The sequence below is a fragment of the Mustela nigripes genome, chromosome 16, assembly GCF_022355385.1.
Source record: "Mustela nigripes isolate SB6536 chromosome 16, MUSNIG.SB6536, whole genome shotgun sequence".
NCBI classification, from domain to species: domain Eukaryota; kingdom Metazoa; phylum Chordata; class Mammalia; order Carnivora; family Mustelidae; genus Mustela; species Mustela nigripes.
Window position 1 is genome coordinate 40,788,271 of NC_081572.1, and position 21,910 is coordinate 40,810,180.

The following is a 21,910-nucleotide window of genomic DNA, read 5'->3' on the forward strand; positions in this document are numbered from 1 at the left end:
GTGGGTTTTGTTGGTGGCACAGTTTGCTTCCACGTGGCCCCTGCCAACCGGGAGCTGAGATTCGCAGTTTGTGTAGATTGAATTATTGAACTTCAAAACGCCCATGAAAAATGGTAAAAACAAAACAACAGCGACCGTGCAAAGCTGGGGTGGGGTGGGGGGGAAGCAGAGGGAAAGATGTGGTTTAACAGGAGCACGTGTGACAAATGATTTCGCAGCCCAGACGCCCGGAGGCTCAGCATGAGTCAGCTGAAGGATGTGGGTGCCAAGAAAACCTCAGGCAAGCCTGGACCCCATGGAGGCTTCCAGAAAAAGAAAGGTGAGGGCTAACTCTACTCCACGCTGGTCAGACCACCCTGGAGGAGGTTTGGATCTGTCTGCATGTCCCATTGTGAGAGGAAAGGGTGTGTCCTGAGTGCAGTTACCAAGCTGGGGGTTGGGGGTGGGGCTTGGAGGGACTCAAAAAGGTGTCTAAAGTTGGACTAGAAGAAGAGATGAGTGACTTGGAGAATAAAGGGCTTGGGGTGAGGGGTGAGGAGGGAGGTCTGGTCCCTATAACTTCTGCCTGGAAGGCCTCCTCTTCTTGCCTGCCTCATGAACTCCTATTCATCCCTTAGGCTTCGGCTGTCCCACCTCTTCTGCCTCCTCTTCCTAGGAACCTTCCCTCCCCTCTCTAAGTAGAACCAACCATGCCTCCGTGGAGATGCCCTCCCTCTGTGTCTGGGGTCAGGTCTTTTTATTGCATTACCACTTGTACGGGAGACATTGGTTGAGCAGTGACCCCATTCTATTTCTCTCTGCAACCCTAGTGCTTGGCGTAGTGACTCCTTCAGCTGATGTCTGACTGATTAAACTACTAGAGTGAAAACTGGCACCGAACATTCTGACCACGAGGAGGAGAGATTGTATTCTTTCTATGTGGCTTGAAAAGACGGAACTGGGAAAGAGGGCAGAGATGACAAGAAGGTGGATTTTAGCTCAAAACTAGGAAGTACTTAATAATAATGATGCTATCTTTGCTGAGCCTTTCCATCACGTGTGGCCATATAGCAAGTTACTCCAAAACTTAGTAGCCTGTAACAACAACAAACATTTGATATCTCACAGAGTTGGTGGAGGGTCAGGAATTCAGGAGTGGCTTAGAAGAGTGGTTCTGGCTTGGGGTCTCTCATGCGCTTGTGGCCTAGATCCCAAATGGGACTGCACTCATCTGAAGGCTTAACGGGGGCCGGAGGATCTGCCTCAAGATGGCACACTCACATGGCTGCTGGCAGGAGGCGTTGGTTCCCGGATGTGGAATCTCAAATACATAGAGTGTTTGAATGACCTCATGACATGGTAGCTGGTTTACACCAGAGGAAGTGATCTGAGAAAGAAAACAAAGAGGAGGCTGCAATGTCTTTTACCAACTAGCCTCAGATGTCAGACTAGCCTCTGTCAGTTCTATAATACTCTGTGTCAAGGCGCTGGTCTGGCTCAGTAGGCAGGACTTGCGACTCTTGGTCTCCAGGTTGTGAGTTCAAGCCCCATGATGGGTATATAGGGATTACTTAAAAATAAGTTCTTAAAAATAAAAACCAGAGGCACCTGGGTGGCTCCGTCATTAAGCATATGCCTTCGGCTCAGGTCATGATCACAGGGTCCTGGGATCAAGCCTCTCATTGGACTCCCTGCTCAGTGGGGAGCCTGCTTCTCCCTCTCCTGCTTCCCCTGCTTCTGTTCCCTCTCTTGCTGTCTCTCTCTCTCTCTGTGTCAAATAAATAAATAAATAAATAAATAAAAATCTTAAAAAACAAACAAACAAACCAAAACACCCTGGTGGATTATTTACAGCTCCTGTAAGGGTAGGAAAAATAATTTTTTAAAAAATAAAAAAATAAAATAAAAACCAACTGTGTGAGACAAGACTACACATAGGCATGGATACTAGGTGGTAAGAACCACTGTGGTCACCTTGCAGGTGGGCTGGTGCACTGAGCACTAGCCTAGTAGCAGCCACCATGCTGGCTGTCCAGGCCCAGATCTCTCCTGTCATCACCACCACAGCTTGGGAAGATGGCATCTTGTTATCTCCCTTTTATTATGTATTTATTTTGGCTTTCTTTTTAAAAAATTTCTTTCTTTCCTTCTTTCTATTTATTGATTTACTTATTTGACACAGAGTGGGAGAGAGCACAGCAGGGGGAGTAGCAGAGAGAGAAACAAGGGGAAGTAGACTCCCTACCAAGCAGGGACCCTGATGTGGGGCTCAATCTCAGAACCCTGGGATCATGACTTGAGCCAAAGGCAGACACTTAGCAACTGAGCCACTCAGGTGCCCCTATTTTGGTTTTCCAAGTACTTTAATTTTTGTCCAGAAGTGGTGTCTGCCTCAGTCAGTAGAGCATATGACTTTTGATCTCAGGGTCATAGTTTGAGCCCCACATTGGGCATGGAGATTACTTTAAAAAAGAAAAGAAAAGAAAACATTAATTTCCATCACAGAAACAATACATGTATTAGTACATAGATCATAAATCAATATAAGCAATTTCCTAAGCATTTTAGAGTTTATTTATTGGAAATCTGATTGTCTGTGTATACCTCACTGTCCTCTGCAGGGAGAGCTGATGGTGTATCTTCAAATTCCCATTGCCTAGATAAGGAAACCAAAGCACATAGATGTTAATGAACTTGTCTGTGGTCACCTCCCTGGAAAGTCTCTGAGCTTTGCTTTAAATTTATTTTATTTTTTTTTAAGATTTTATTTATTTATTTGAGAGATAGAATGAGAGGAGAGAACATGAGGGGGAGAGGTCAGAGGGAGAAGCATACCCCCTGCCAAGCAGAGATCCCGATGTGGGACTAGATCTTGGGACTCTAGGATCATGACCTGAGCCGAAGGCAGTTGCTTAACCAACTGAGCCACCCAGGAGCCCCTGAGCTTTGGTTTAAACCTAAAAACCCAGTCATTACTTTTTGTGCCAGATTTTGCTGCATGTGCTGCCTCATGGGTCTCCACTGGTCCAGCAAGCTGGAGCGATTGTGCTCGATCCTGGCTGCATGTCAGCTGCAGTTGGGGAGCTTTACAGATGCCTGATGCCTGAGCCTAAACTCTGGGGATTCTGATCTAATTGGTCTGGAATATGATTCTGTTCTGCAGGGTCAAAACACTGCCAACACTGGTTGGGAGTCCGATGATGCCTTCCTTCCAAATATTGCATTATCACCTGGGCTAAATGGGACATGTATTACCAAGCAACTGGGGACTCAAATATAATTTGTACATGAGTTCCTAATTGTTATCTTGGGTCCTGTGGAGGTCTGAGCTTATCTTGAAAGGCAAGAAGATGTTGAATAAGCTAGGAAGGAGGTGTAGTCCAGCAAGAACGAAAGACTCAGGAGACACCTAATGCCAGGATAGAATTTCAGAAATATAAATTATTAACAAGGGGCTCTTTACAGAAGTCCTCTCTCAGCTTCTCTCCCAGACTATCCCTCCTCCCCCACCCTGCATCCACATCCCCAGTTCCTACTCACTGTCCACTGTGGTCAGAGACATTTTTCTTGATGCAGATACAAAGAATAAGCAAGAAAGGGCCACAGGGCAAAGAGTTGCTGGAACCACAGGTCCCCATGGAGGCAGGGGAGAGAGAGAGAATTCCTTTTAAATTAATTCTTGGTTGTCGTCCTCTGCTTCTTGATCATGACATTGCCCTTAAGTTGAACCATGAGACCATGCTGTCAGTTGGTCCTTATAAGCATAGGAAGACTGGTTGAAGCTTCTCTGTGGCTTTTCTGTGAAATCACACTGCACCTGTGTACCCTGCTCATCAGTGTAAGCACAAAGTTGCTATTAACACCAGTTCTGGAGGCAGAATGGTATGATGTCCGTTCATCAGAAAATGTTGACTGAGGGACTGGGCCGGGCACCAATCAGGACATTAAAATGAAGCCATGAACCAAGGAAAGAGCTTGTTTTCATGGACATCTCCAGAGAGCAAAGCAGATCCTCTCTAATGTAACATGACTGATATCAGAATCCTCAACAGGACCCTCAAGAAAAGACTAGAGAGATGTTTTCAAGGTGTTGAAAGAAACAATTTTGACCCTGGAATTTCATATCCAGCTAAGATATCTTTTAAAGGAGGGAGTGAATTGAAGAGTGTCAGGTACCAAGAGGCCCTCAGAAGATTCCCCATGCAAAGACCTGCTTTGAAGACAGTGCTGGAGGGAAGTTCTCCAGCAAGGAGAAAAATAAAGCCGGAGAATGTTTTGAGATGCATGGCGTGGAAATAGGTTAGCCAACGGGCACCTAGGTGGCTCAGTCAGCCAAGTGTCTGCCTTCAGCTTGGATCATGATCCCAGGGTCCTGGGATTGAGCCCTACATCAGGCTCCCTGCTCAGGAGGAGCCTGCTTCTCCCTCTCCCTCTGCTGCTCCCCCCGACTCTCACTCTCTTTCACTATCTCTCCCTCTTGCAAATAAATAAATAATACCGTAAAAAAAAAAAAAAAAGGAAGTAAGTAAGCCAAGTCCTTTGCTATGTAAATAAATGATGACAAAAAAAGAAAAATACTGGGCACCTGGGTGGCTCAGTTGGTTAAGTGACTGCCTTCAGCTTGGGTCATGATCCCGGAGTCCTGGGATCAAATCCTGCATCGGGCTCCCAGCTCCACAGGGAGTCTGCTTCTCCCTCTGACCTTCTCCTCTCTCACACACTCTCTCATTCCCTCTCTCTCAAATAAATAAAAATAAAATCTTAAAAAAAAAAAAAGAAAAGAAAAAGACTATAATAAGCCACAACCCAAATTCTAGGCGATACTAAAAGCAGAAATGAAAAGACCAGAGCTAGTGAAACATATCTTGGATGTATCTCTTTGTGAGAAAACAAATAGATATTGATAAGTCTAAGTAGTTAAATGAAGATGAGTATACATAATATGATGAGGAGTTAACCCCAGAAAAAAAGAAATAGAATTATGACTTTTCCAAACAGCAGAAGAAAATCTGTTCTATCCAATGATAGGTGGAGAAGTAAAAAAGAAACAAGATGAAGGTATGAAATAGATAACATGAAATTAGGGGCACCTGGGTGGCTCAGTCGGTTGAGCGTCTGTCTTCAGCTCAGGTCATGATCCTGGGGTCCTGGGATAGAGCCCCGAGTTGGGCTCCCTGTTCGGTGGGGAGTTAGCCTCTCCTGCCTCTCCCCCTGCTTATACTCTCTCTGTCAAATGAGTAAATAAAATTTAAAAACAACCATGAAATTAAATAGTAGTTAGTCTTAATATGCTTGTGATTACCACTTATGTAAACGGGATAATTCACCAATAGATTCTCAAATTGGATTTTTCTTTTCTTTTATTATTTTATTTTTTTATTAACATATAATGTATTATTAGCCCCAGGGGTACAGGTCTGTGAATCGCCAGGTTTACACACTTCACAGCACTCACCATAGCACATACCTTCCCCAATGTCCATAACCCAACCACCCTCCCCTCAGCAACCCTCAGTTTTTTTTCATGAGATTAAGAGTCTCTTATGGTTTGTCTCCCTCCCAATCCCATCATGTTTCATTTATTCTTCTCCTACCCCCCAAACTCTCCACGTTGCCTCTCAACTTCCTCATATCAGGGAGATCATATGATAGTTGTTTTTCTCTGATTGACTTATTTCGCTAAGCATAATACTCTCTAGTTTCATCCACATTGTCGCAAATGGAAAAATTTCATTTTGATGGACAGATTGGATTTTAAAAATAATTTAGCAATTCCAGGAATGCAAGGGTGGCTCAGAATTGGTAAATCAATCAACATTATACACCGCATTTACAAGAGAAGGGATAAAAACCATATGATCAGGCACCTGGATAGCTCAGTTGGTTGAGCGTCTGACTCTTGGTTTCAGTTCAGGTTGTGATCTCAAGGTCTTGAGATGGAGCCCTATGTCAGGCTCTGTGCTCAGGCAGGAGTCTGCTTAAGGCTCTCCCTCTCCCTCTCCCTTTGCCCCTTCCCCCTCCAAGATGCTTGCTCTCTAAATAAATAAATAATAAAATAAAAAGTTTTTTTTTTTTTTTAAGATTTTATTTATTTATTTGACACAGAGAGAGAGAGAGCAGGAAGAGTGGTAGGCAGAGGGAAAAGCAGGCTACCCACAGAGCAGGGAGCCTGATGCAGCACTAGATCCCAGAACCCTGGGATCATGACCTGAGCTGAAGGTAGACGCTTAACCAACTGAGCTACCTACGTGCCCCCAGAATCTACACATCTTTTTTGAAAGTACATGTAAGACAGTCACTAAAATTGCTTGTGAATTAGACTCTAAAGAAAACTTTGGTGAAGTTCAAAGAACTAAAATCATGCAGACCTCTATGATTACAATGTGAAAAACTTAAAGATCAATTCCAAAAGTTAGCTTAAAAAGTCCCAGATGGAACTACAACTAAACCTAAAACGTGTCTAAATAACTCTTCAGATAAAAAGAAAAGTCATAAGGGGAATTCTTAAATACTTAGAACTGAATGAAAGCCCTTTGTGTCTAAAAGTATCTAAAGCTAGGGGTACCTGGCTGGCTCAATTGGTAGATCAGGGGATGCTTGATCTCAGGGTTGTAAGCTCAAGTCCCACACTAGGTGTAGAGACCACTTAACAATAAAAATACAACAGTCTTAAAAGATATCTGGCTGGGGTGCCTGGGTGGCTCAGTTGTTAAGTGTCTGCCTTCAGGGGCACCTGGGTGGCTCAGTGGGGTAAAGCCTCTGACTTCGGCCCAGGTCGTGATTCCAGGGTCCTGGGATTGGGCCCTGCATTGGGCTCTCTGCTCAGCGGGGAGCCTGTTTCCCTTCCTCTCTCTGCCCGCCTCTCTGCCTACTTGTGATCTCTGTCTGTCAACTAAATAAATAAATAAATAAATAAATATTAAAAAAAAAAATAAAAAGGCGTCAGCCTTCAGCTCAGGTCATGGTCCCAGGGTCCTGGGATCAAGCCCCACATCGGGCTCTCTGCTCAGCGGGAAGCCTGAATCTCCCTCTCCCACTTCTCGTGTTTGTGCTCCCTCTCTCGCTGTGTCTCTCTCTGAAAATAAATAAATAAAATCTTAAAAAAGAAGGTACCTGGCTATAATTAGAGGGGAATTTATAGATATAAATACATTAATAAGAAAACCGGATGGGGTGCCTGACTGGCTCAGTTGGTGGGGTGTGTGACTCCTGATTTGGGGGATGTGGGTTTGAGTCCCGTGTCAGGTGTAGAGATTACTTAAAAATAAAATCTTAAGGGGTGCCTGGGTGGCTCAGTGGGTTAAAGCCTCTGCCTTCGGCTCTGGTCATGATCCCAGGGTCCTGGGATCAAGCCCCACATCGGGCTATCTGCTCAGTGGCGAGCCTGCTTCCTCCTCTCTCTCTCTCTCTCTGCCTGCCTCTCTGCCGACTTGTGATCTCTGTCAAATAAATAAATAAAATCTTAAAAAAAAAACTTAAATAAAAACAAAACTTGAACTTTTTAAAGAATGAGCTATGTTTAGCTGAAAATTTAGAAACAAAATGAAGTGAAACAATAGATTAAGCCTAAAGAAGCAAGGTGGAATGGGATAATAATCCTTGAAGTAGAGAACAGACTATAATGGAGGATTTTAATAAAACCAAAGCCATTAATTCTTGGAGAGACCAAGGAAACTCAAAGCACTGCTTCACAGAACAAAAAAGACATAGTATACAGACAAAACAGGGATTTAAAAATCAACAAAAAATTACAAACTATATCCCAGTAAAGGTTAAAATCTAGATAATGACAAATTTCTAGAGAAGTTTAAAATGACAAAATTGGCATAAGAATCAACAGAAAAGATGAATGTACCAATAAAATGAAAGAAAATAAGTTGGTGGGGCACCTGGGTGGCTCAATTGCTAAGCATCTGCCTTTGGCTCAGTTCATGATCCTGGGGTCCTGGGATCGAGCCCTGCATCAGGCTCCCTGCATGGCAGGAAGCCTGCTTCTCCCTCTCCCACTTCCTCTGTTTTGTGTTCCCTCTCTCACCATCTGCCAAATAAATGAATAAAATTTAAAAAAAAAGAAAGAAAGAAAATAAGTTTGTAATCAAGATGTTCTCCTCCATCCCCCAAACTCTCTGGCCTTGGTATTTCCATAGATAAGTTTTATCAGACTCTCAAGGAATATAACCCCTATCTTATGCAAGTTGTTCCAGAAAACAGAAATAGAGAGAAAGTGACCCAAGTCACTTTGTGAAACTGGTAAAAACTTGATTCTAAAATCACATAGAACAATAAAATAAAATAAAATTATAGCCTCATTTTACTTATGAACAAAGATGGGAAAATTCAAATACAACATTAGGAAAAAAATACAAAAGAGGACAAAAAGTAGGGTCTATTAAGTAATGGGACAGTTTGACATCAGAAAATTAATCAATAGAAAGAGAAACATGTAATTAGTAGATACAGAGAACACATTTGGTAAAGTTCAACAGGTATTTAAGACTTAAAAGAAAACTACCAGAAAATTAGGAGTAGAATATCCTTAACTCCCTATCTAAAAACCTACAGAAATACAGCATATTTAGTAGAGAAATTTCAGGCACATTTGCTTTAAAATGGGGGGGAAAACAAAGATGCTCACTGTCAAAGATACCTTTAATCGTAGGACTTGAGGTCTTTGCCATCATTATAGGGAACAAAAAATGAATCCGAGGTCTAAGGATTGTTAAGGAAGAGAAAATTTTACTATTAAGAGAGTTCACTGGGGCGCCTGGGTGGCTCAGTGGGTTAAAGCCTCTGCTTTCAGCTCAGGTCATGATCTCAGGGTCCTGGGATCAAGCCCCGCATCGGGTTCTCTGCTCAGTGGGGAGCCTGCTTCTCCCTCTCTCTCTGCCTGCCTCTCTGCCTACTTGTGATCTCTCTCTGTCAAATAAATAAATAAATAAATGTGTATATATATGTATATATATATATATATATATATAGAGAGAGAGAGAGAGAGAGAGAGAGAGTTCACCAAGGTCAACAAGTAAATGATCACTTAAAAAATTAGTAGTGCTCCTCCTCACTAGAGTGGTAAATTATTCAAAATGATCTCTAATAAGGAATACCTGGGTGACTCAGTCGGTTAAATGTCTGCCTTCAGCTCAGGTCATGATCATAGGATCCTCGGATCAAGTCCTATGTCCCAAGGCTGGGCTCCCTGCTCTGTGGGGAGTCTGCGTCTCCCTTTCCTTCTACCCCTGCCCCCTGCTTGTGCTTTCTCTTTCTCTGTCAAATGAATGGGTGAGATCTTGAAAACAAAACAAAACAAAATAAAACAAAACAGAAAGACTGCTGAACACTGCCTAAAGCTCTGACTTCCAGAATTGGGAGTAGTAAAACAGTTGTATTCATTCACTAAGTTTTAGGGTGGTTTATTACATAGTCATACACAATTGATGATACATTACAATAAATAATGAAAAAATAAGGATAAATGTATATCACAGTAACAACAGAAATTATCACGAATCTTGGAATTAATCTAAAAATGCAAAAAATCTTTATGAGGAAAAATTTTAAACTATTAGAAGGATGTAGAGAAAGGAAGAAAGAAAGAAAGAGAAGGAAGGAAGGAAGGAAGGAAGGAAGGAAGGAAGGAAGGAAGAAGAAACTGTCAAATTGGGGCGCCTGGGTGGCCTGGTCAGTTGAGCATCTGCCTTTGGCTCAGGTCATGATCCCAGGGTCCTGGGATCAAGCCCCATATCGGGCTTCCTGCTCAGGGGGTGCCTGCTTCTCCCTCTCTTCCCCACTTAGGCTCTCTCTTTCTGTCTCTCTCTCTCTCAAATAAATAAATAAAATCTTAAAAAAAAAAACACACACACACAACTGTCAAATAGTTTTCTAAAGTGAATTTACCATTTGACCTTCCCACCAATGTATGAAAGTTTCAGTTGCTCCACCACCTCACCAAGACTTAGTATGATTAATCTTTTCATTTTAGCCATTCTAACAGATGTGTAATGATACATAATTACGGTTCTAATTTTCATTTCCCTAATGACTAATGACATTGAGTGTCTCTATGTGCTTATTGGCTATCCACATATCTTCTTCAGTGAAGTATCTTCAAATATTTAGCCCATTTTTTAAAAATATCTGTTGTTTCTTTTCTCATTACTGAGTTTTGGGAGTTCTGGATATATTCTAGGTTCAACTCATTAATGAAAATCTGACTTGCAGCTATTTTCTCCCAGACTCTGGCTTATCTTTTTAATTCCTTAACAAGGTCTTTCAAAGGGCAGAAGTTCTTAATTTTGCAAAAGTTCAATTTATCAATTTTTCTTTTTATGAAGAATGTTTGGATATTGTTAAGAAATCTTTGCCTAATGGAAGGCCATAAGTAGTTTCTCCTGTGTTTTTTTATAGAAGTTTTAGTGTTTTAGGTTTTACATTTAGGTCTGTGATACATTTGAGGAAAATTTTGTACATGTTGTGAGATATGGATCAAAATTCATTTTTTGTGTGTGTGGATATCTAATTGTTCTAGCGCCATTTGTTGGAAAGATCATTTTTTCCCCCACTGAGTTGTCTTTGCACTTTTATTAAAAAAAAAAAAAAACAGTTGTCCATAAATGTGGAGGTCTGTTTCCAGACTCCATTCTATTCCATTGATTTATTTGTCTCATAACAGTGTTCTGTTTCTACCTTACGATTTTAGAAAAAGAAAAGCAAATTAAATCCAAAGTAATAAGAAGAAAGAAAATAATAAAGATTAGAGTGAAAAATCAATCAACAAAAAAAAAAAAAGAAAGAAAGAAAGATAGAAAGAAAGAAAGAAAATAGAAAAAAATCAATGAAACCAAAATCTGGTTCCTTTAGAAGAACCAGCCACACTGATCAGCAAAAAAGAGATCAATATTAGCAGCATTAAGGGTGAGAGCTGACATCCCCACAGATTCCACAGATACGAAAGGGATAGTAAGGGAATTCTCTCAAAAACTTTATCCAATAAACTTGACAACTTAGATGATAGGGACAAATTTCTTGAAAGACACAAACTGCCAAGGTTCTCTTATGAAGCAAGAGATAACCTGAATGGCTCTATGTTTATTTTTTTTTTAAGATTTTATTTATTTATTTGACAGAGAGCGATCACAAGTAGGCAAAGACGCAGGCAGAGAGAGAGAGAGGAGGAAGCAGGCTCCCTGCTGAGCAGAGAGCCCCATGCAGGACTCGATCCCAGGACCCTGAGATCATGACCTGAACCGAAGGCAGCGGCTTAACCCACTGAGCCACCCAGGCGCCCCGGCTCTATGTTTATTAAAGAAATAGAACCTGACGTTAAAAATTGTCCCTCAGAGGTTCTTGCCAGGCCACTTCATAGCAAGGTGGGTCTTGAGCATCATCTCCCACTGGACTCCGAAGATCTAGGAGGAGCCTCGATCTGTGACTAGGCTTCCGATGGCTTTGCCAGATCCCAACCTGGGATCATCTCAGACACCCATTGAAGAGGATTCCCAGGAAGGCTCAGGTGCCTCTCAAATGATCTCCGAAGTATTAACCAAGAACCTTGGTATATTGACCCTGGACTCTAGTATCATCCTCCCTTCCCCTATGTCAGAATATCGATCCCAGCAGCAGGGCAGAGAGGAAACCACAGGGGCTGGTGGAGCGTAGCCTTAGCCGCAGTGGGAGGAGGACTGGAGTAAGGACTTTGTTAATGGCCCGGAAAGAAACGGATGGCAAGGATGAGTCCAATGATTCAGTACCAGCGCTACCTAAATCTGGGGTCCCAGCTTCCAAAAGATCCACAGCAGAAGGAAACAGAGGAGGGTGAAACAAGAGTGGGAAGATTCAGATGTCGCTGTCATCGCCTGTATCATAAAGATCTTTCTGAGGAAGCCAGCAAGGAGAATAATTATGACATGGAGCCAATGTAAACAAACTTTTATTCTTGTATTTTTTTTTGCTAGTGATTTTAGGATCATTTTGCAGCATCGTGGAAAGCTGTTCTATATTAGGGCAAAGTATAATATTTTGATAATCTGTGATAGGATAAGGCTTTTCTTTTTTGTATCTTTTCTACTATGATACCAGTAACTTGTGAGGAATCCTGTAGTTTGCATTGGAATGATGTCTCTATACTTATACCTTTTGATTTGACCTAAGGAAGCACTAATAGGTTTTTTTTTTTAGATTTTATTTATTTATTTGACAGAGAGAGATCACGAATAGGCAAAGAGGCAGGCAGAGAGAAGGGGAAGCAGGTTCCCTGCTGAGTAGAGAGCCGATGTGGGGCTCGATCCCAGGACCCTGAGATCATGACCTGAGCCGAAGGCAGAGGTTTCACCCACTGAGCCACCCAGGCGCCCCGCACTAATAGGTTTTGAATGTTGCCTATGTGTTTGAGAGACCTGAAGTCATTAAGCAAGATAAGACCTACTATCGAAAATTGGAAGCCAAGCAACTTGTGCAGAAGGAATACAGGAAAACTTTGGGTGGTTTGGTTAGAGCATAATTACGGGAGGTGCATATGCTAGATTTTTCTGGTTTTCAGACATAGTAATAAAATTTTTTTGTTGTGCTATTTCAATTTTCAGTAGGAAATGTGTGTGTAGACGATCTTATTAAAATTGACTTATTTGAGGGGCACCTGGGTGGCTCAGTGGGTTAAGCCGCTGCCTTTGGCTCGGGTCATGATCTCAGGGTCCTGGGATCGAGTCCCGCATCGGGCTCTCTGCTCAGCAGGGAGCCTGCTTCCTCCTTTCTCTCTCTGCCTGCCTCTCTGCCTACTTGTGATCTCTGTCAAATAAATAAATAAAATATTTAAAAAATTTTTTGACTTATTTGAATACCTCTAAAAAAAATTGTCCCACAGAGAAAACTCCAGTCCCAAGTGGCTTCATTGGTGAACTCTCCCATGCGTAAGGAAGCTCTAACACCAAGTCTTTATAAACTCTTCCAGAAAATGAAAAAGAGGTACTCTCCACCCCCTTCCATGAGGCCAGCATTACTCTGACACTAAATTCAGACATTTGCAAGGAAAACAACAACAATGAAAACTACAGACCCACATCCCCTGTGACAAATATCCCTCTTAACAAAATTTTAGCAACATGTTCATGGATAAGATGACTTGGCAGTGCTAAGACGACAGTTCGCAAATTCATCTATAAACATATCCAATTCCATTAAAACTTCCAGCAGGATTTTTTTTTAAGTAAAATTGTATTAAAGTGTAACATTCATACAGAAAACCACACCAATCGTAAGTATACAACACAATGAAATTTTTTTAAAGCTTTTATTTATTTATTTGACAGACAGAGATCACAAGTAGGCAGAGCAGGAGGCAGAGAGAGCCTGATGTGGGGCTTGATCCCAGGACCCTGGGATCATGACCTAAGCCTAAGGCAGAGGCTTTAACCCACTGAGTCACCCATGCACCCCAACATAATGAATTTTTGCAAAGTGAATAATTGTATATAACCATGATGCCAATAAAAAAGCATTACCAGTACAGCAGAAACAATGCTGGTCCCCTATCACCGTGGTAACTAAGAACAGTTTTGCCTGTCTCGAACTTTCTATATAGATGGAGTGGGGTTGGGTCTAAAAAGAAAGAATATGATTGAAGAAATAAGGGTGGTTCCTTGATGGTGATTTTGATGAGCTGTGAATTAAGGGGTATGATTAACTTCCTCATTCCACCCAAAGTCTCCAAACACCTACAAAATAAACCAACAGAAAACGTAAAGACCTCTGGCAAATCTAGCTTACCAGGTCTAGACATGTCTGAATTCCAGTGGTAGACACAATTCCAGGGTCAAACTATTTCCATCTCCCTACCCCCACCAGCTCCAAATAGAACCAGGTCCCTCTGGGGACTAAAAATACCCTCCACTGGATGTTGGACTCCCATTTCTCATGGCAAGTCTCCTCTCGTGACTCAGGTTGCTCATCTGCTAAATGGGTTTACTTGTCGTAACTCACGAGGATTTGAGGAGGAATATCAAAAAAGAATAAAGTATGTTAAAACAACTTACAAAGTATCATTAAAAATAAAAGCCATCAAGGGGAGCCTGGCTGGCTCAGTCAGTGGAGCAAGGAAATCTTGAGATCAGGATTGTGAGTTCAAGCCCCACATTGAGTGTAGAGATTAGTTAAAAAAAAAAATCTTGGGGCGCCTGGGTGGCTCAGTTAGTTAAGCGTCTGCCTTCAGCTCAGGTCGTAATCCCAGGGTCCTGGGATCGAGTCCCACGTTGAACTCCGAGCTCAGTGGTGTGGGGGTGGGGTTGGTATTTGCTTCTTCCTCCTCTCTGTCCCCCATCACTTGTGCTATCTCTCGAGCAAGCTCTCTCTTTCTCTCAAATAAATAAAATCTTTAAAAAGAAAAGAAAAAAAAAACAAAAAAATAAAAGCCATCATAAATATTATTTTATTTTCTTTTTTAAGATTTTATTTATTTATTTGACCGAGAGAGACAGAGTGAGAGACAGAACATAAGCAGGGGCAGAGGGAGAGGGAGAGGGAGAAACAGGCCTCCCCCCCACCAGGGAGCCCGATGTGCGACTCGATCCCAGAACCCTGGGATCATGACCCCAGCTGAAGGCAGACGCTTAATGACTGAGCCACCCAGGTGCCCCATAATTATTACTTTAAAGGAAACATTTCCAAGCAATTCCAGCCTAGATTTTTTTTTTTTTAGAAATCTTTAAGTTATTTTATTATGTTTTAATGTGCAAAATTTAATAAGATGTAAGAAGTATTTTGATTTGTGGGAAAAGAGAAGCCCCCTAATGGTACTCTTAAGTGCCATGGTTTGTGTATATTACTTATTTATTTATGTGTTAAACTTCAGATTACGTGTGATAAACTGTCCGTGGTGCAACGCTATCGATTTCCCTGCATTAGAAGTTGAATTAAATGTGCATTCCTCTGGGGTTGGTCACCATGGGGGAGGCCTAAAAGTTTGGAGGAAGAGTAAGCAAAGACCATTAAAGCTCTCTGGGCCCTGTCTCCCATTGATCTCTGTCACCCGAGGGAAGGCTTACTGCAATCCGGCCCACGTACATCCTGGTCTTAATGTTCCCCTAATGGTACCTAATGGCCGCTTGGCTATATCCCTTGCATTATATAAAAAAAAAAAAACAGCTGCCTTCCCCAGCCAAGTCTCAGCCGTGTTCTAGAAAGCGAAGTGCTTTTGAGTATATCTCATGTAAAATACAACATTCCTCAGTGAGCCTTGTTTCATGTTTTCATTACCTCCTTTATTCACGGAACGAACATCTATTGAATATTTACGCTGTTCTAGGCATTTCGCCAGTGGTAGTCTTTGTCACCAAATTACAGTACTCATCTCGGTGATCAGTACTTGGAAGTGAATTACTATCCTCTTGTTGTTCTCAGAGAATTAATAAGATATGGGGAGAAGTAAAGAGGTGTGGCTCCAGATTGAATGCCTACCTCCCAACTGGATGACCTTGGTCCGATTATCTTTCAGAAATAACTGAGCTTTTCTTTGTGGCCTAGTGTGAGATCAATATGTATAAATATAACATATATGTTTGAAGAAAATAGTATTTACTGTCTGTAGCATAGAGAGTTTGGTATGGAAGCTTAGGACATCAGTGTAGTGAATTATTTATTAGAATTTTCTGTATTCTTATAGACCTTTTTGTTTTTCTTCCATATTAAAAATGTGACTAGACTGCATTTAGGTCTTGTTTAAAGTAATTTCACCCAGGGGTGCCTGGGTGGCTCAGTTGGTTAAACATATGTCTTCAGCTCAGGTCATGACCCCCTGAGTCCTGGATTCAAGCCTCACATCAGGCTCCTGGTTCTTCCTCTGCCTCTGCCGCTCCCCCTGCTTGTGCTCATGCACTCTCCCTGTCAAACAAATAAGTAAAATCTTCAAAAAAAATTTTTTTTAGGGGCGCCTGGGTGGCTCAGTGGGTTGGGCCGCTGCCTTCGGCTCAGGTCGTGATCTCAGGGTCCTGGGATCGAGTCCCGCATCGGGCTCTCTGCTCAGCAGGGAGCCTGCTTCCTCCTCTCTCTCTCTCTCTCTGCCTGCCTCTCTGCCCTACTTGTGGTCTCTCTGTCAAATAAATAAATAAAAAATCTTTAAAAAAAAAAAAAAAATTTTTTTAAAGATTGTATTTATTTATTTATTTGACAGAGAGAGATCACAAGTAGGCAGAGAGGCAGGCGGGGGCCGGGGTTGGGGGAGAAGCAGGCTCCCCGCTGAGCAGAGAACCCAATACGAGGCTCGATCCCAGGACCCTGAGATCATGACCTGAGCTGAAGATAGAGGCTTTAGCCCACTGAGCCACCCAGGCGCCCCGAATATCTTCAAAAAAATTTAATTTCACCTGACACTCTATGACATTTGAGCTTCAAAATGTGACTATCTTTAGTTCTTGAATATTCTCCATTCTACCCCTTGATTCTTTGCTCATGTCTCCTTTTTTATGGGTTCTGTGTTCTCCTTCTGGGATTCCTATTGCAGGTCCCTTTAGTCACAATTCCAAAATCCTAAAATCTCTGACAAAACAACACTTATTTGGCAGTAAGCCTTGATCCAACATGATGTGAAACCGTTTATCGACTTTATTTCCCCAACTGTTTTGCAGCAGAAAGATAGTATTTTTGATTACAAAGTGCTGACACAGACCTCACTAAGGGGAAGGTTGGGGGAGGGGAGACGTCTTACCAGTTCATGCACCACATCATCAACCAGAACACCCCGCATGCTGAATCCTAAAGCAAATCTTTTTGAAGAAAGGGCTGTTGGCTTACAGATCTACCTCATGTTGCCTGGACACCTCCCCTGTATCCCTCATGCTTTTTGTAGTTTTCAGACTTATCCTCTGAGTTCTAGCAGAACTTCTTCAATCTGTCTTCTTCACGAAGTTTCTGGTAGCTCTGCCTCTGTGCAGTGTTTCATTTGGCATTTGCAGTTTGATTCTCCAGGAAAATATTCCCTGATCTCAAACAGATCCTTCCTTGGGACTTCTTGCTCTGTATCAGCCAATGTTCCTTTCCATGTGGCAGGACTAGAACAGGAGTTTTTCATGGGCAAGAAACAGAAACACCACTGAAAGAGGCCTGAGGGAAGAGGAGACTTTATGAAGAAACGTGGGGCAGCTGGCAGGCTGCAGGGCGTCTGGGTTCTAGGCTGTCTCCAGGGACCTCAGACAGAGACTAGACTAAGGTTTCATGGGGCCATACCCTTCTCATTCTCTCTCTCTCTCTCTCTCCTCTCTCTCTCCCTCTGCTGGCTTTTCTCCTAACGCAGTTGGATTTTTGCCCCCTGGTTAGAAACATGAACACTAGCAACACCAAACACGTATCCTTTCCACTTGGTAACCAAAGAGGTCATAGAATGTCTTCCTTCTGGAGCGAGGGAGTCCTCACTGGGGTTGACTCACGGGTCAAGTCTGGGTCTCCTTCCCAGATTTGTGTCCATTGCATGAGACCACTTAGCAAAGGAGGTGAGGGAGGGATGCTGAACAGATTAGACAATTATATCTGCTTCATACACTTTCTATAACGTCATGTATGTTCCCCATAGGTTCGAGAATCGCCCTTGAGCCTCCAGGGCAGCCCCCTCCCCGCCCCCCCGTCAATTGGCAACATCTTGTTACAGACACAGCAATGTCTGGGTGTTTGCTCCTTTGGGAGAAAGCCTGCTGGACAGACGCACGGCTGGGGCAGCTAACTGCTGCTCCACGACAGGAGAGGAGAAGGGTTCTGTCTGGGTTTGCCTAGCCCCAATTCTAGAAGCATTTCAATGGCAGCTTTTAGGGAGCTTCTGTTAGGTTTCTGTTTGTTATGAATAAATGAATCCCCACTCAACGGCCTTAAGAAATCAGGAAAATTTACTGGATCCTGTAACTAGAAAAGTCCATCCCTGGGGGATGGTCAGATGTGACAGAGCCACGGTTCCAGCTTTGGTTCTTGGCATTTCCCCTGGCCTCCTCTTTCCCTTGAGTCGGATTCATCTTCTACTGCTACCGAGTTGGCTGCGCAGATCTAAACCCCACCTGACAATATCCAGAGGAAGACTGATGGTCTCTTCCTGCAGGTATATCTGAAGCAGAAGGATGTCACTTTTCCAGAAGCTTCCAGCAAACGTATCCTTACATTGTATTGGCTCCCATTAGTTATTAACCCTGTTATGAATCCATTTCTGTGTCCAGGGAAACGTTGTGTGTTAATTCGCTGCCTTCCTGAACCAACCGATGGCAGGGAGGACAAAAGCCCCCTTAGGCCAAGCAGGCCAACACCCATGGGGAGGTAGAGGCATGAAGTCAGTGTAAGGGCTGATTGATGTAAGGGAAGATGGGAACCTGAGGGAAGGTTGGGGTGCTGCTGGGAAGGAGGAAGTGGGTACAGGGCAGGAAACCCATGAAGAGAGCCAGACTTGGTTTCCAAGTCTGATGCAAGTCCTCACCATTTTAAACTCTTTTGGCTCAGGTCAGGATCCCAGGGTCCTGGGATCGAGTCCTGAGTTGGGCTCCCTGCTCAGCAAAGAGCCTGCTTCTCCCTCTGCCCCTCCTCCCACTCATCCTCTCAATCTCTCTCTCTCAAATAAAAACTATATACAATGTTTAAAAAAATACTATTCTAAAAGAGCCATTGTTAAACAGCAGGCATAGGATGATTAAAGAGCGAGTACAGAGAACGGTGTCAGGGATTTTCCGCACCACACCAAGAATGTAGCAGCAAACCCCAGCTTGCCTGGTGGAGAACAAAGGCAGGTGTCAAACATCAACAAGGATCCTTTCCTCCCTGCTCTGTGTCTGTCTGGGGCAATTTATCCACATGGTCAGGATCTGTTCTATTCCCCTTCAAGCTCCCAGCTTGGTTACCCCATGGTTACCCCATAGGCTGCCCATATCATTCCCCCCAAAGAGTATTCCGTTCTTCCCTTGGGGTATTGTCCCTTCTGCACTGGGTACTTGCGGTGATGTTGTCATGTAGGAGCTCAAGCAGCCAGACTGACTCTCCTGACTTCAGTTCAGGGTATAACTGTGAGACCTCCACTCAGCCAAGCCAGGTGCTCTGCCCTGGGGCTTGGACTCTTGCACAAGTGACGTTAAGATAAAGAAGGGAAGGTTGATGCTATCGGTTGTAGCCTAGGTGGAAGACGAATTGATTGCTATTTTGAACGGATTTCTCCGGTAATGAGACCATTTCTGGATTTCCTGTGAACTCTGTTTAGCTTCTTGGCCCTCCAGACACCCTTGGTTCCTTCTGTCTTCAAGTCTGAATGTCGGGTTCCCATCCATGCGGACAGCCCATGTGAGCCTTTGCTCAAATTACCCAGAACTGGCTTCTGTCACTGGTGACCAAGACCCCCAACCGATGGCAGATGCCTATGGTTCTGTTTTTGACTCTGCTTCTAACTTAGTGATAAGTCATTGTCCGTTTCCCTCTATGTAAAATTAGGGAAGGAGACAAGACCTGTGTTCTGTAAATCTTCTTCAGCCACAAAACAAACAAACAAACAAACAAACAAAAACCTTTGCAAAAACAAAATCTTCTTGATGGGAGCCAATCAATCCTAAAACTGATCGGCACTGCTCTGGCCAAAAGGTTTCTCCAGAATCCTGTTGTCTTGGCTCTTTCTCAAGAGTGGCAACACTGTGACTTCTGCTCTGATACGTGATGGGAAAGGATTCCACTTCCCCTCTCTCATCGCAGCGAAAGATAGCCTGGGTCCGCTTCATTAACTCAGGGAGGCAACAAATGGGCAGTTTCTCATTGACAAAGACTCATTTCTTCTTGAAGAAACGCGCTAAGCAAATGTCTGTAACATGTTTAAGCGTGCATGAGCACGCACCTAAGTTTTCGGGGCACTTAAAATTTCTTTAAATTTTTATTTTAATTCCAGTGTAGTTGACATATATTAGTTTCAGGTGGGCCGTATAGTGATTCCACACTGTTCTGTGCAGGAGTCAGTGCTCCTCAGGACACGTGCCCTCCTTGATCTCCGTCACCTGTTTCCCCCATTCCCCCCCCCTTCTCTCTTTTGGTAACCTCAGTTTGTTCTCTAGAGTTAAGAGTTTGTTTTTTGGTTTATCTCTCTCTTTTGTCTCTGTCTCTTTTTTGTCTCTGTCTCTCTCTCTCTTTTTTGTCTCTGTTTCTCTCTTTCTTTCTTTGTTCATTTGTTTTGTTTCAGAGCACTTTTTAGTGTGGAGAAGGTGAAAGAAAACCACAAAAAAAACAAAGAACAAAAGAGTATGAGAGTGAGGATGTTTTTCTGCTCTCTTTAAAGCATTTGTGCGTCTGTGTCTTGTCCACTTTAGAGTATTTTATTGGGTCTTTGAGGGCTAGAGTTGGGACTTTTTTCATGACAAATATATAACTTAGTACTTTTTTTGGTGAAACAAAACTAGTATGACTTCCACCATTAAGATCTGATGTAATTAATAGCACAGGATGTATTTAAACACTGTCCCTCCCCTTGTCCAGGTACTGGGCTATGGATTTACACACACAGTCTCAGATATTTTCAAATGACTCTCTGAAAAGGTACCATCTATGATTCCTGTTTTAAAGCTGAGGTCAAGGAGGCTCAGAGAGGTTAAGTAACTTACCTAAGCTCACACAGCTAGTAAATAACCACTGACTGTGTGGCTCTAAAGCTTATGTTCTTCCAAATATGACTCTACTCATTTAGATAGTGCCATGCATGGGGATCTTTTAAAAGGTGGAGTAAGCTGACCATATATTTCAGTGGTCATTCATCTTTCTGGTCTAGAGATCCCTCAAAGGTAAGACCTGTAACTCCTGACTGAAGAAGCACCAGAGACCTCTGGACACCTCTCCTGGTTCCCAAGTACCTTTGCCCAGAACTAGCAGAGCTAGTTCTTAAAAGGAGCAAACCAGTTAGCAGTGGGCATGCTTCTCTTCTACAGTCAGTTGAAATTTCCTGTGGGAAAGCAAACTTTTTTTTTTAAAGATTTACATACTTATTTATTTATTTTAGAGAGAGGTGGCAGGAGGGACAGAGGGAGAGAGAGGAAGTCTCAGGCAAGCTCCCCGCTGAGCACTAAGTCCTGATGCCAGCCCATCCCATGATCCTCAGATCAGGACCTGAGCTGAAATGAAGGATCATCTACCCAATGGACTGAGCCACCCAGATGCCGCAAAGCAAACCAATTTTAACAAACCAGAACCAGGAAGAGGAATTTGCAACTGAGAAAGACCTTTTGTGAAAATGAATTCTCTGAAGCTGATTTTGGGATTAGGGGACATGAAACCAGAAGATAATTATGATCTGGCACAAATAATCCTAATCTCTATTCTTGGTTATCGACCACATTGTCTGTGTTAGCTGTTGCCATTTCTAATAATGATGGTTCTCTACAGGTAATCCAAAGGAGTTCATCAATGTACGCCCATCCATGTTTTATCAGGAGATAATATATTTCTAGGTGCTGGTCCTGAATGTGCCACTATGTAACTGAGTGGCCTTGGATGAGTTACATAAGCCCCCTGGGGCTCAGTTTCTTGGTCTGTGAAGTGAGGGATTTAGATGTCTCTGTAAACTTCAAATCTAGAATTTTAATTCGGCAGGTTGGTTTGCAGGACCGGAGGGCCATGCAATCCCATGTGTGTCCAGCAGAGGTCAGAAGAAGTCACCAAAAGCTCTGAGTTCTCCAATAATCCAGGTTAGCGATGTAAATTTTTCTTTCTCGTTCCCTCCCTCCGTTCCTTCCTTCCTTCTTCCTTTCCCTTCCTTTCTTTTCTCTCCGTACATAGCTTCATGGTAGTCCCTACTTTCCATGTTACTTCCCTGATTCTTTTTTTTTTTTTTAAGATTTTATTTATTTATTTGACAGAGAGAAATCACAAGTAGGCAGAGAGGCAGGCAGAGAGAGAGAGAGGAGGAAGCAGGCTCCCTGCTGAGCAGAGAGCCTGATGTGGGATCGAGTCCCACATC

At 42.9% G+C, this 21,910-nt stretch overlaps 1 long non-coding RNA gene across 2 annotated transcripts in view; it reads left to right on the plus strand.

Annotated features, from left to right (window-relative positions):
* Positions 1–38: 38 nt before the first annotated feature.
* Positions 39–21,910, plus strand: part of LOC132003459 (uncharacterized) — a 23,271-nt gene continuing 1,399 nt past the window's right edge. The window contains exons 1-3 of one of the 2 annotated variants that reach the window (XR_009400207.1): positions 39–113; positions 219–319; positions 21,528–21,638. This is a non-coding gene — a long non-coding RNA (uncharacterized LOC132003459). The remainder of the gene's footprint in view (positions 114–218; positions 320–21,527; positions 21,639–21,910) is intronic. The other variant, XR_009400206.1, reaches the window with a different exon arrangement.